At 40.3% G+C, this 14,491-nt stretch overlaps 1 long non-coding RNA gene across 3 annotated transcripts in view; it reads left to right on the top strand.

Annotated features, from left to right (window-relative positions):
* Nucleotides 1-1,131: 1,131 nt before the first annotated feature.
* Nucleotides 1,132-14,491, top strand: part of LOC137166952 (uncharacterized) — a 59,982-nt gene continuing 46,622 nt past the window's right edge. For 2 of the 3 annotated variants that reach the window (XR_010923896.1, XR_010923895.1), the window contains exons 1-2: nt 1,132-1,256; nt 1,788-1,925. This is a non-coding gene — a long non-coding RNA (uncharacterized lncRNA). The other variant, XR_010923897.1, reaches the window with a different exon arrangement.

The following is a 14,491-nucleotide window of genomic DNA, read 5'->3' as shown; positions in this document are numbered from 1 at the left end:
AGAAGAAGATTGATGCATATCAGGAGAGAACAGGTGGGGCTTCCTCCATCTGGAAGACAGTGTTGTGTAGAAGAAGGATCTTGGACTAGGAATAAGAAGGTAGGAGTTTAATTCCAGATCTGTAACTGACCTGCATGGTCTTGGGCAGGTCACTTTGCCTTCTCTGCCTCCATTTCCCCAGTGAAGGTAATGATTATTTACCCTTCTTTGTGAAGCACTGATATCTATGGAAGTTAAGTGCTATACAAAAGCTAAGAATTATCTCCTTCCTCTGAAATCCATATCAGAATATTTTCAAAACTTAATGAAAAGTATCATTTTAATGTTGAATGGATGAAAATGAAAGTTGGAATATGGCATTCCGTATATTTTTTTTTCTCTCAAAATTGCCCACCCCTTCTTGAAATCACAGAGTAGTGAATTTGAAATATAATGTTTCATGCTATTGCTTTTTTCTGGGGTTTTTTTTTAAGGGGAATGCTTGAGCAAACTTGGGGAAATGTACTTATAGTACAAACTCCATTACTTTTCTTGTACCTATTAGATTTAACAATAACTTATTTCTTTTCTTTCTGCTTAACAATAAGATCAATTCTTTTCAAAGAGCAGATGTGTTCAGTGTATCACTTTTATGTATGATACTTCAGAAGAAGTTTACAATGTGCATATTGATTTGGTTCTCAGTGTCCAATGAAGTATCCAGAAAATACCTTATGCAAACAATAAATGTAAACCATTAAACTGAATGCTAATATTCCCTTTGACTCTGGGAAAAATGCAATCATAAAGACTAATACATTGGGCTTTTGTACTTGAATTATATAACAAATAATCTGTGCCAGGAGGAGGGAGTGATCTGCCCTTGCTATGTTGTTTTATTTTGCAAAATGTAACCTTTAAAGATTTATTAGGCAGTTTGTTTAAGACAGCTATGTTTTTTTAAAAAAAGAATTTGCAGCTTTCTTTGTTCTCAAAAGTGTCTGCAGTTATAATTACGAAATATATTCACCCAGCTGTCAGTTAGAATAATGAATCTGAAAACTTGATTGGGTAATAGGAAGGAATGAGTGGGCCCAGGTGAGTGCTATAAGCGTTAGTAGAAGCTAGAAAGGGAGGCTGCTTGGTAACCAACAAAAGTAAAACTATCAAGGGAAATAAGAGCAAAAATAGGAGGTGGTGATGGGATGTAGCTGGCCTCTGTGGCTCCCTACAGGAGGTCTGTCATCTTACTATGCTCCTGTCCCAGGAAAGAAGAGGTGAAGGAGGGTTCTAGAGGCCTGCCTAGGGAGACTGTATGGAAACAGCTACTCAGAATCCAGCAGACTCCTAAACAAGGAGCTGTGGGCCTTAGCAGATCAGATTCCTTCTGGAACCAGAGGGGCAAGGCAGGGTGTTTGTCTCTGCCTCAGGCAGCTTGAGAGAGAACCAGCATTTAGTTCTCTCTGCATTTGCTTACGCTGTGGGAGAGTGGACCTGAGAACTTTAACCCTGAGGTAAGGGGTGAAAATAAAGGGACCAGATAGGAAAAGGCCCAGGGAAGTAGCAGCAATGACTTGAACTGAGAGGTACATGCCTGCTGTTCATGGGGTCCCTGGGTTGGCACCTGGGATAGTGGACTCTGGTCCTCCCCCTGGCCACCAGCAAAGTGGTGTAAACTCTGAGAAGGGGACAATGCTCTTTTTAGAAGCCTGAGGAAAGGACTGAATTTAAATGGCCTGAAGCTGTAGCTGAAGACCCTGGGTGAAGGCAGATTGACAGACAGTTTTGTTGGACTTTTGCTACCCTAGGAAGGCTTCACTTTGATTGTGTGACCCAGCTGGAAGAATGAGTCACTGAAGGCCTGCTAAACCAGGTTGAAAACGTGGGGATCTAGGAGCAGAAAAAGGACTGAAGTGCTCCCTGTAGCAGCAGGAGGTGCTCCAGAGGTGAGTGTTCCCTGTTACACATGCTTAGGCGGATGTTCTATAATAGTCATGGTTTTAGTGTGCATTTTCACTTTAGTATGTTATAATTTACGTCCAGAAAACAAGAGAAATGATGAATCAGGAGATAACACTGGGATTTGGCTGACTGTCACTCTGGTTTTATAGCTCTGTCTCTAAATGGGGAGGCAAATATCTCATAATAAAGTGATGAGAACTCTGTACTGTGTCATTATGTAGATTAAATATTGACAATGTACAAGTGCTTATATACAAATACAAGAAGTTTAGTTCACCCATCTTCGCATTTAGAGTGCCTGGCATTAAATGAGGATATTGGTATTGTGGAAACTTGTTGGAATGTGGATGATCAATAGGACATGGTAACACCAGAGTACAAATATATATAGGAATGATAGAATAGGTCAGGCTGGTGGGGGAATGACACTAAATGTGGATGAAAGTATGGTCAAGTAAAGTGAAAATCTTAAATGACTCGAACTGTACTACAAACGCTCTATGAACAGAAATTCCATGCTGGAGCAATTAATATAACAGTAGGAATATACCACTGACTGCCTGGCCAGGATGGTGACAGTGATTGTGAAATGCTCAGGGAGATTAGAGAGTCTACAAACCCAGAAAATACAAATACAGGGGATTTCAAAAATCCTCATATTCACTAGGTATACATCATATCAGGCTGTGATGCAGAGAGAGAATTTTGAAACCCCATAAATAATTCCTTCTTGGAGCAGTTAGTCTTGAAACCCACAAGAGGTAATTCTTGATTTGCTACTAAGTGGAGGACAAGAACTGGTCCAAGAAGTAACTATAGCTGAAGTGCTTGGTAATAGTAACCATAATGTAATTAAGTTTAGGGGGAAATACCAGCAAAACCCACCATGTTAATATTTAACTTTAAAAAGAGGAACTGTACAACAATGAGGATGCTAATTAAATGGAAACTTTTAAAGAGCAATCATCGGGGTAAAATGCTTGCAAGCAGCATGGAGACTATTTAAAAACACCATAACAGAGGTTCAGACTAAATGTATATCCCGAATCAAAAAAGGGACATATGATTACAGGTCTATAAAAATCGTGAAGAGAGAGAGTGAATAAAGTATTATTTACCTTTTCCCGCAATACAAAAACTAGGGATCTCCCAATGAAAATAATAGGCAACAGGTTTAATACAAACAAGAGGAAGTACTTTGTTAAACACCACACTATTAACCTGTGGAACTCATTGCAATGGGATGTTGTGAAGGCCAAAATTATAACTGGATTCAAAAAGAGAACTAGATAAGTTCATGGAGAATTGGTCCATCAATGGTTATTCGCTAAGATGGTTTGGGACACAACCCCATGCTCAGGACAATCCTAAACCTCTGACTGGCAAGGGTAGATCAGTCCCTAATTATCCGGTTCTATACAGTCACTGTGAAGCTCAGGTACAGGCCACTGTTGGAGACAGGATAGTGGGCAAGAGGGACTCTGTGTGGCAGTTCTTTTGTTCTTATATCATGTACTAATAGAACAGGCTCGAATGCAGTTCTGGACTACTACCTTGAGTAAACAAAAATCTGAAGACATTGTTTTCATTTGCATTACTTTTAGGTTGATGAAACTTTTTAGTTTGCTCTTAAAATATCTGGTTGCATGACAGTTAATAAAGGAAGTCATATGGCTACAACACCATGTTGAATATTTATGTGTAAGTAGTAACTACTCGTGTTGAGGACTCTTATACTAATATATTTATTAATACATCCTACTCATTTAAATTATGCTGTGTATGTTTTATGGCACATGACTTTATTTTGTAGTTATATTTTCAACAATTAAATTCTCATGCTCTTAACACTTCAGGCAAACATCTTAAAATCTTTTAAATAAAATGTTGTCATAGTTACAGGGTTAACTGTACCTCTGGCTTCTCTGAGTGCATCTCCACATGTTAGACCTCGTGGCCTTTTTTCTTTGGGGGTGGAATCCTGTGATTTCCCTCCTTCCCCCGCCAATCTATTAGGGTGGGCCGATACAATAGCACCCTGTATCATGCATGCTTGCCAGCAGGTTTGGAACCTGCAGTTCTTCCCTTTGGGTGCTTGTGACTAGTGCCCTGGTCAAGATACAGTGTTAATAAATTATCACAGACAGCTCCAAAGCCATAACACTAATTTTGGTGTTGCCTGTGTGTTGAGTAGCACACTTTCATCATATTTAAACCAGTGTGAAATGAAAAGTTTCTATGTTTCATCTCCCCATTCCTTCCCTGATCTCTTTGCTCCCAGCCTAAAACAGCAGTGAGAAGTGGTGATAGAGCATATCCAACTAGTGCTTGAGTGCTGGGGAGGGTTCTAATCTTTATTCATGGCAGAGGAGTAACCAGTATTTAAATGATAAATATTTAACAGCCTGCTTCTTTTCTGCCCTCCCTTTATGAATATCCAAACTAATTCCCTTGTTTACCAAGGGAAAACATTTCCCATCTGTGTATCTTTTTTCATTTCAGGCATAAATGTAAAACAGGTAGTTATGATATGAACTTCCTTTTAGAAAACATGTATAAATGAAACGCTACTTCAAATTCTGGCGTTACAAATATAATTGTCAACGTCGACAACCAGATTTGTTAAAACTATAGGTTTCAATACTTGTCTTAAAGGAGTCATTTAAGATTAATAACCCAATTGTGCCAAAACCCCAGTTTTAGATATTAGCTATATTCTCAATATTAAAAATAAATAATAATTTGTCCATTCTGCTACTTTTATTCCTGCTGTTAATCTGAATAACAGATGGGTTTCTTCTATTTGATAAAAGTGTCCCTTATGCTGGGCATGTGAGACCTAATACTGAAAACACTCTGTATAAGGAAATTAGTTGACCTTTGTATTGAATATTTATTTATGATATTTGATTATGCACTGAAAAATTGTAGTTCAAACTGACAGCTTCTTACCAGTAGAAGAATAATTCATTTAGCAAACAATTTACTAATACACAATGCTTTAAAAACCTAGGCAATATAAAAATTGATATCTAAAGCCTCCAGATTCATGCAATTCAATGGAGGCAGAATTTGCCATAGAATTCATCCTTTTAACAAAATTGTATTCATTAACTTATCTTATTTTTCCTTTAATTCCTCTTGTAGAATTCTGTTTAGAAAAGCATATAGGGAATCTCCTCCACCTGAATTTGCTCTACCCTTTTCACATGATAGTATTGGATATACCTGAGTTAACTTGATTGGCAAGTGTAGTCAAACTTAAATGGCAGAAATAGTGTGTGTGTGGGGGGGTGGGGGGGAGAAGAGAGAGGGGGCGGGCGGGAGGCAATTTCATTCCTTTGTTAGTGCTTAATACCTATAGAAAAATAGATGCTACTACATTAACTCAGGATCATCTGGGTTCCAAGATAAGCTGCTCCAGGGCTTTCTTTGCCAGAATTACAGGTTTACATTATGAGACTAGGACCATATTTTTATAAACCACCAATGCTGTAGGATAACAATGGAAGATACATGTACAAAATGCATGTACAGACCTACAGACTAAGGCATCAACATAAAATAGTAAAAGCACACAGTTGTGTATCTCCATAAAATTGACTTACAACCCTATTAAAACTAATTAGATGGCAGAAACAGACAAATACCAAGGCAAGACAATACAAAGCAAATAGTTTGAAATTAACTAAAATTTTTAATTCAGAGTGAATATTTATTAACTTCTGGTACAAGATTCTATTTCTATGGTCAACTGTTAACAGCATAACTCATTTTACAAAATGGAGTACAACTACAGAAGGCTAGAATCAATCAACACAAGTTGAAAAATCTGGCTAATCATACATATGAATTTTTATTCGGCTTTATGTATGAGACTGTTTCAAATTTTGATCTTTAGTAATGTTTAATAATGGCCTATGGATGGACTTTCCCACGGAGTAAGAGTACTTCTATTTAAATCAGCAAGTTCTGAATTCAAAACCCAGCATTTCCTTTGCTCTGGTCAGTTTAATTATAGGGAATCTTCCACTGGAGTTCAGTGAGCTTTGGATAAGACACTGAGTATGTCTACCCTTCAGTTAGATACCCACAGCTGTCCCATGTCAGATGGCTCAGGCCAAGGGGCTGTGTAACTGTGGGGTAGATGTTTAGGCTCAGGCTACAGCCACGCTCTGGGACCCTCCACCTCACAGGGTCATAGGGCCTGCACCACAATCACACAACCTCTTAGCCTGAGTCAGCTGGCACAGGCCAGCTGTGGGTTTTTAATTGCAGTGTAGACATACCCTTAGAGACCTCCATGCAAAAAGATTGGCTTCTGGGACGCTTTCCTCATTTTAATTAAGAGTTGTATGTTTTGTTAAAGGTTTTCAAGCAAATAATTAGTGCTAAAGGATATAAATATTCTTTACATTCTGTCTTTTTAGCTGAGGGTCTGAAGTCCATATTTGGAAGCTCATGTTGACTTTAGTCTGAATTGTTTTATGAGGAATTTGGCTTTTTTAGTGCAATAATTGGATAGAGTTGACGCTGGCAGAGGCTTTAAATGTTCAGTCACCTACTCTTGTCCTGACGTTCCCATCAAAGCCACTCCGTTCTGCACCTATATTGTATTTTCCATTATGTGGGGCTAAACATGTCCCCTTCATGTTCTAACCCAAGTAGTAAGATCTTATAAGCCAGTCCCTTGATGCATAAAATATTTCAATTTTAAGTAGACCTCATTCTAGCAAAGCACTTGAGCATTTGCACAGCTTGAAGTCACTGGGGGTATATCTATACTGACAGCGGCAAAGTCGCCGCCGCTAGATTGATTTTTCTGGTCAGTGTAGACCCTCTCAATCGATCAGGAAGTCGACTGAGTAAAACCACTCCCTCACGTAGCGCAGCGCAGTGAAGACACCGCACAGGAGGGAAATACAGCAGTCGACGTGAATTACGCAAGCTACTCTGCATAGTTTGCGTAACTCCTGTTGACTGCTGCCGAATCTCCAGGTAAGTGTAGACCAGGGCTGGGACTACACACATGCTTAAGAGCTTTGCTGGATCAGAACCCAGGCAGTCTCCATCTGTAAAACAAATGGTTGCCAAACAGTAGGTCACCCTACACACTGTAGAATCAAGGTGTCTGGGGAGACCTTTGAATCTGAGTTGCTTCTGAACACTGGATTGTGTAGCTGTGTTGAAAGTTATTGTGACATTAACAGGTTTTTCGTTCATAATTATATTTCTAGAAATGTTGATAGTTCCACAACTCAAATCCATGCTCTAACTCCTTTTCTCTGCTCTTTTTGAATCCAAAGCTTTCCAGGTGTTTGACACAGCAATGTTGCTTACAGAGCTTTGTGGCTCAATTGTGTGACAGATCACACAATTGAGTCAGTAGGAGACTGCTCAGGCAGCTATGAGAGCAAATTCCTCCTTTTAAAAAAAAAAAAAAAAAAAAAAGTTTAAATTCCTATCAAAGTGGCTGGAAACTTTAAACTTTAGGCATCTCTGCCTTATTTCTTTTTTCTTTGGTAACATAGTAACAATGAAACAAGTAGTCTCACTTCTCATCATTTTATATAGTTTGGATAATAAGAACTAGGCATCAGGCCAAAATGATGAGACTTTTAATGAGAGATAGGTTTGTGGTGGTTTTCCTATATAGCTGTAGTTGGAGTTCAGTGGACTGTCAATTGTAATTCTCCTTGATCTTTTACTGGTCTTTGATTGTTGTGTTCTCTTGAAATGCTTGAAGCCTGATGCCGGCACTTTGGGCCCTACAGTCATGGTTTTATTTCTGTTTGCCTCAGTAGTGCCAGTTTGTCAGTGAGCACTAGCTAAATGCTTTACTGATCTTTTTTCCTATGAAATACAGAGTATCTAAGCCTGGGTCCGCACTTACCGGGCGATTTGGCGGCAGTCGACAGGAGTTACGCAAGCTACTCAACTTCCGTCGACTGCTGTGCTTCCCTTCTGCATGGTGTCTTCACTGTGCTGCGCTGATGGGAACCACGTTCCTGTCAACGCAGTGCTACGCCACTTGAGGGGGTGGTTTTACTGCGTCAACTTCTGGATCGACTGAGCAGGTCTTCACTGACCTCTGTCGATCCAGATAGGTCGATCTGACGGCAGTGACTTTGTCGCTGTCAGTGTAGACATATCCTAAGACTCTGCACTGGTGACTAGGTTTTACAATAGCCATAGGCTTCCTTCACCTCTTCTAATCCTTGACTATATGGTGTGACTTATGTTTATCTTCTCTGATAAATCTTTCGGCAGTGGTATCATCTTCATTCAGATATGTTGACAGGACTGATAAAGGCTAGATGTCTGCCAAATGAAGTTTTGGACAATAAATGGACATTTTTGTTTACAGGTATAACACAACCACTTCAGCTGCCCATCAGATGGCCTTGTTAGGCCCCACTCCATTGCCTCACAACTAATATCTTTAATGCTTTGAACCATTTATGTTCTAATATATTTTGATCTTTTGAACCACCGAAGATGAGGAGATGGGAACCTTTTTGACTCCAGGGGTATATTTTATTATATTTTGGGTAATATACAACTGATGTGTAAGCCTAAATTCTGAACAGGCTTCCAAGGGAGGTTGTGAAATCGCTATCATCAGAGACTTAAGAACATGTTGGACCAACACCTGTCAGAGATGATCTAGGTTTACTTGGTCCTGCCTCAGTGCTGAGGGGTGGACTTGATGACCTCTTGAGATCCTTTCCAGCCCTGCATTTCTGACTTTCAGGTATTATGGTAATACCTAAAGACTCCAACTGAGATTAAAGCCCCATCATGCTAGGTGCTGATAGACAGTAAGAGTTGGTCCCTGCCCCCAAAATATTCGTGTCTGCCACGAGCCCTGAGTAACAGGAGGCACATGGTTACCTTGTCCTAGGACCAGGCTGTCTGAGTCACAATTTGGAGCTGGTTTCCACCTTTGCTCAGAGGAAGAAATAGGGTTGATGCAGTTTGTCTGTTGCAGCTTATCTTCCCCCTCCATACTGACTGAGCTAGCATGTTTGTGGAGGAGGGATCAGGGCCAAAGCTCCACTCACTCCTGCTTACTTGCTTCCCACCCACTTATCCAGGATGGAAGGAGAGGCCTGTGAGGGCTACTCTCCTTACTTCTATCCCTTTCCTGCCTGTGCTGCTACCCATGATACAGATTGCCAGTCCAGAGGATTAAAGATGAGAGGCAACATGTGTTTGAAACAAATTATCAGCTGGGATCAAGTGGGGAAGGGAGAACAAAGTCAAATATGGTTTTATAGCAGTGTGCACAAATCATAGGTCAGGGGTCGGCAACCTTTGGGAAGTGACGTGCCAGGTGTCCCCCCCCCCCCCCCAACCTCCCTCCCACACGCCGTGGGCCCAGCCACTATTTGAATTTGTGCCCCCTGGAGGCAGCAGGAAGGGCGGCAGGATGTGTGTAACTTCTCTCGCTTCCCCCTCCCCACTGCAGTGGCAGCAGGTATGGTGTATGCAGTGGCGTATGGAGGGGGCCATGCCCCCAGGTGCCAGCCAGGGAGGGGGAGGGCACTGACTGGGCCCTCCTCTGAGGAGCCACCCCCTGCTGACATCCCCGGCAGCCACGCTGATGCAGCCCTTCTGGCTGGGAGTGGGAGGGGCAAATGCCCCTGGGCCACCCGGCGATGGGGTGGGGAAGGCTACTTGGCCCCTGCATGGCCAGGGTCCCCGCGGCTCCCTCAGTGTGCCCAACACTGGGACAGAGGAAAGGACAGGAGGCTGAGAGGCTGGGTCAGCGCAGCCGCCGGGGATGTCAGCAGGGGGGCGGCTCCTCGGTGGGTCCAGCCAGCACCCCCACAGACTGCCCCAAGCAGTGCTGCTCTGTGACCCTGCCCATCTCACATGTGCCCAGCACCCTGGCCAGGAACTGCTCCCAGCCCCAAGCAGTGCTGCGCCGTGGCCACTCCCCCTCCCAGCCCCACCGCTTCCCCCCCCTTCCGCCCTCTCCCATGTGACGTGGGCCCAGTGCCACCAAAATGATACAACCCTGATGCATGCCATAGATTGCCGACCCTTGTCGTAGGTAAACATTTCAGTAATACCAGTTTACTTTCTATCTAGCCATTATGACGTGCAACCCAATCCGAACATTTTACCGTCCTATAGGAATTGTGCTTTGTTGTGACTTGTGCTCCTGAAGAATGACTTCAAAATATTTCTCCACGTTCATCAAATTAGATCACTTCAAACCCACCTGTCAGTTTTAAATAGTGTTAGGATTTCTTGCACAAAATAAACATTCAAAGCATATTTCTTCTGCTTTGCTTACACTGAGTTTCTATTAAAAGAGCATATTGATAAGACCATTTATTGGAATAATGTTTCATAGTTCTGACCTTCATGTCTTGATTGACCATGTCTTGATTGTTGCTTGGGGGCCTTGTCGTGCCAAGGATTCTGCTGACCTTATTGTACTGAATCCTACCTGCCACCTTAAGATGTATGCCTTGAGGACTCACAGATGTTATATGGAATCTGACACACAGTATTTAGAATGTCAAGCCTGTTAATGCTTTCAGAGTTCCAGTTATTATTTAGCTTTTGCTTTTTAGCTACTTTAAAATCTTTTCTGTATCTCAAGCACTTTAAAATGCTCATTTTTTTTGCTGTATCAAACCTTGACAAAGGGGAGGGTTGATGTGAGGAACATACACCTTTCTTTGTCTTGAGGCTAGATCTGCTGTAATTTTAATTAATTTCAATTTTGATGTGGAAATATATTATGTGAAAAATGGCAACATCTTCTACCTGCTTTTACAAATATCCACTGAGCTATCCATCTGCCAGCATTAAAAAAAAAAAAAAAAAAAAAGAATAATTATAAGCAATAATGTTCTCCTTAAATATAATCTTATTATTTTACTTAAACTAAAATATTCTGAGCTCAAATATAGCCAAGTTTATCACTGTGACTGACTAATATAGTTTAGGGAGGAGTCTGTCTCTTCCTAAATATGTAATCTGATGCCACTATTTTCCCTCTTTGATGTAGCAGAGCCCAGGGCCTCCAACTTTGATCATGGAAACAATGGCTGCTCTTGCACATTGGATTGGCTCAATTTAGATTTCAGTGCACCAAAGAAACTAGATTATTACAGATAAGGCTGTAGTAAAATTGTGTGCACTACAGATACTACAGATAGTTAAAGATTTGAACAATTCTTATACATGTGGTTTAAAAATATCATACTAGACTATTAATAAAATTAAACTGAGAAAATGTTAGGTCCATATTTTGGAAAAGAAGTTGAATTTTTTGTCTGAAAAGACTTTCATGCCAATTTAAACTATTAGTGAATGATAGGTAGTCACTTCTGTTAAGTGCATACAAATGTGTATTACACCATTTGTTATTCCAATCAGCATTTGCTCTTTGTGCAACAAAATTACCATAAATGAAGTCAACTAAAATGTATCTTAATGTCATTTACCTCTGAGAATAAACTGAATTGTAGGAAACACCCAAACTTGAATAAAAACTTTTCTCCCCCCCTCCCCCGCCTTAAAAACAAAACATTCTTGGGGGCATTGGTTTACTTACCTGTTCTGTGGCAGCTACTTCAGCTGAATTTCACAGTTAGCCATATGTCTACTTAATCTTTTATAGATTATAATGCCAAAAGGGACCACTGTGATCCTCTAGTCTGATCACTTGCAGAACACTGGCCACAGAATCTCCCTGAATTAATTCCTGTTTAAACTATAGTACAGGTTTTTTTTAGCAAAAACGTCCAATCTTGTTTTAAAACTTCAGTGATAGAAAATCCACCACAGCATTTAGCAAACTGTTCCAATGGTGAATTACACTCATCGTAGATTGTGATCAAATCACAACTTAACTTTCTCTTTGTCAAGATAGATAAATTGAGTTCCTGGAGTCTCTCAGTAATTCAGGTTTTCTAATCCTTTAAATTGTTCTTGTGGCTCTTCTCTGACCGTCTCCCATTGAATAACATCCTGTTTGAATTATGGACACTGGAACTAGATACAGTATTCCAGTAGTGATTGCACCAGTGCCAAATACGGCAGTAATACAACCTCCCTTCTCTTACCCAAAAGTCCCCTGTTTATACATCCAAGGATCACATTAGCTCTTTAGGCTACAGCATTGCACTAGGAGCTCATGGTCAGCTGGTTATCTGCTCTGACCCCAAGTTTTATGTTTTTAATATAGATACTTCTACCTATTTAGCTTAAATATTTGTATTGCAAACCATTAATGACATTACTTTTTTTTCCAGTGGTCACTGACTATTTAGTTTAAATATTCCATCCTGTTTTTATTTATTTATGTTAAAATAGTGCACTGACGTTAGACTAAAGTTAACACTGATGATAATTGGATAATCGTACATTGCTAAATGTGATGTCAACAGTCTCTATGCTAAACTGCAATAGGCGGTAGGTCACACTTGCATATAACTTGTGTATACATTTTCATTGTACATTGCTTTCACAAAGAACTTGTTCATTGATATTGTGACAGTAACCACTGTCTTCAGTGGACACAGACATCTCTCCTATGATCTTTGTAAACCTAATCCACTTCAGGTGACAAAGGCTGGGAAATAAAGTTCAGTCTCTTGTTAGTGCTCCAGCATGCCATGCAATTACATGTACCTTCCTATTGTACTGAAAAATATCCATCCTCTTTTCTGTAGCAGTTTTGTCCCAGTGCCTCTTTCTAGTTTGTAACTTAATATGGGAGTTGATGTTACTCAGAGCTTTGTAAAATCTACATGAAGATCTCTTGTGTATATATCTAAAATTATAAGGTACTTCCATCAGAATCCCTGTATCATTGTCACTGTTTCAGCTATTAGATGGGTTTAATGAGTCCGTTTAAACAAATAATTAGATTTCTCTGTTAAGCTGAATTTATTAAATGTCTCTCGCTGCTTCCTCTCCTAGCCAAAGACAACTACCTTTCCTTGTCTCTGTTCAGCATCTGTGGCTCTTCCTCCTCCTCCTCCTCCTCCATTCAGCTATGAACAATTTGCCTGCTCCTTCCCCAGATCCAGTTGATTCATGTGCTGATCCCTTTCCCACAACCTTGATCAATGCTTTCTGATTCCTGGTGGACAGGAAGTTTTCTGCCTTTTATGATCCCTCTGCTTTCTTATTACCTCATCCAAGCATCCCCATACTAGTGTTTTCAAAATGGTATCCATCAAGCCTCTTTAGCTCACCAACTAATTTCCCATGTGTATTAGCTCCTTAGGATCCTGGAGTCTTTATACACGTTCCTCCTTTTCCCTTTGATATAATAATACCAAGCCTCTGGGCACTGATTTAGTAATACCCCAAGATGAGTTGCACTCTATGCATATGTCATTCACATGCTCAACTCAGCTGCAGTGGAAACATTTCCAAAGCTATTGTGCCACATTTAAAGCATAAATTGGATGTCTTTGATGGTCCTTACTCCACCACACCCTGCTCACTTCCTGTATAAATGAGACTAAATAGGTGACAGCTGCCCTCTTTCCCTCATGAGCCCCATGGCATACCAGTGTTCTCCTGCAGACCTTAGATTTGATAGAGGATCAGTGCAGAACAGTACTAAATTTGTTCAGACAGTTGGAAACATCTTGCATTAGAATACTAATTTACTTAAGATGGTGGTTTTGAGATGAGGGGTCACTACAAATTGTTACTACTTGGCTGATTTCACAGGAAAAACAATAGTTGCAGGACAAAATTGTTTCTTCATTGCAAGTAAAGATTGGTGAATAGTGCAATTTGTTTCCCATTAATCTTCACTCTCCCTGTGAAGCTGACAGTCCAGGTGTCAGCTCATGCCAAGACCCCAAGCCTCACTGAACACTGCCAGATACATAGCTGGAAATCAGTCTTGCTTACTGATGTGTTAGCATTTTCAAAACAAATATTAGGTCTTAAATTGATAAGAACATGTTTAGTGTGTTATAAAATGCTTGTAGGATGGTTCATGTATTGTTCTCACTCACGTTATAACATGAGGTATAATTAACAGCAAACATTTACCAGCCTGATCTGTAACTAGAATGTAACCAAGGAGAATGAAGCCTTGTTTTAATGCAAATGCTCTCTTACAAGAAGATATTAAATTCTGTTCATTAAACACAAATGAGTTTTGTGAGATGAAGGATCAAAGACTAAGGGGCCTTTCTTCCTCCATGAAGAAGGAGACCGGTGTGAGAACAGTTTCTGTCAGCTTGGCTTCTGTGAGAAGATATAAATATGGACAAGGAAAAAGTCTTCATCACTAAACGGTTAGATTCCAAGCAGGGCAGAATAACTGAATGAGAAGACTGAGATTCCCAGATTTACTCTGGGGAGCCCTGAAAGACTTTTGGGAAACGCAGATTACTACGTATCTGCTACCCTTTTGAAATTATAGACACTCACCTGTACATATATTTTACCAGCTTTAACCTCTCAGTGACCCTAATTTCTTTTTCTTACCTAATAACTCTTTACTATAGAATAGGCTACTAGTATTGTCTGAGATCTAGGATGCAAATTGACCTGG

This window comes from Emydura macquarii, unplaced genomic scaffold (assembly GCF_026122565.2).
Source record: "Emydura macquarii macquarii isolate MOO-44397 ecotype Brisbane River unplaced genomic scaffold, CSIRO-AGI_Emac_v2 contig_2897, whole genome shotgun sequence".
Lineage (NCBI taxonomy): Eukaryota > Metazoa > Chordata > Testudines > Chelidae > Emydura > Emydura macquarii.
Note: the sequence above shows the minus strand (reverse complement) of the source record. Positions and strands in the feature narration are given on the sequence as shown.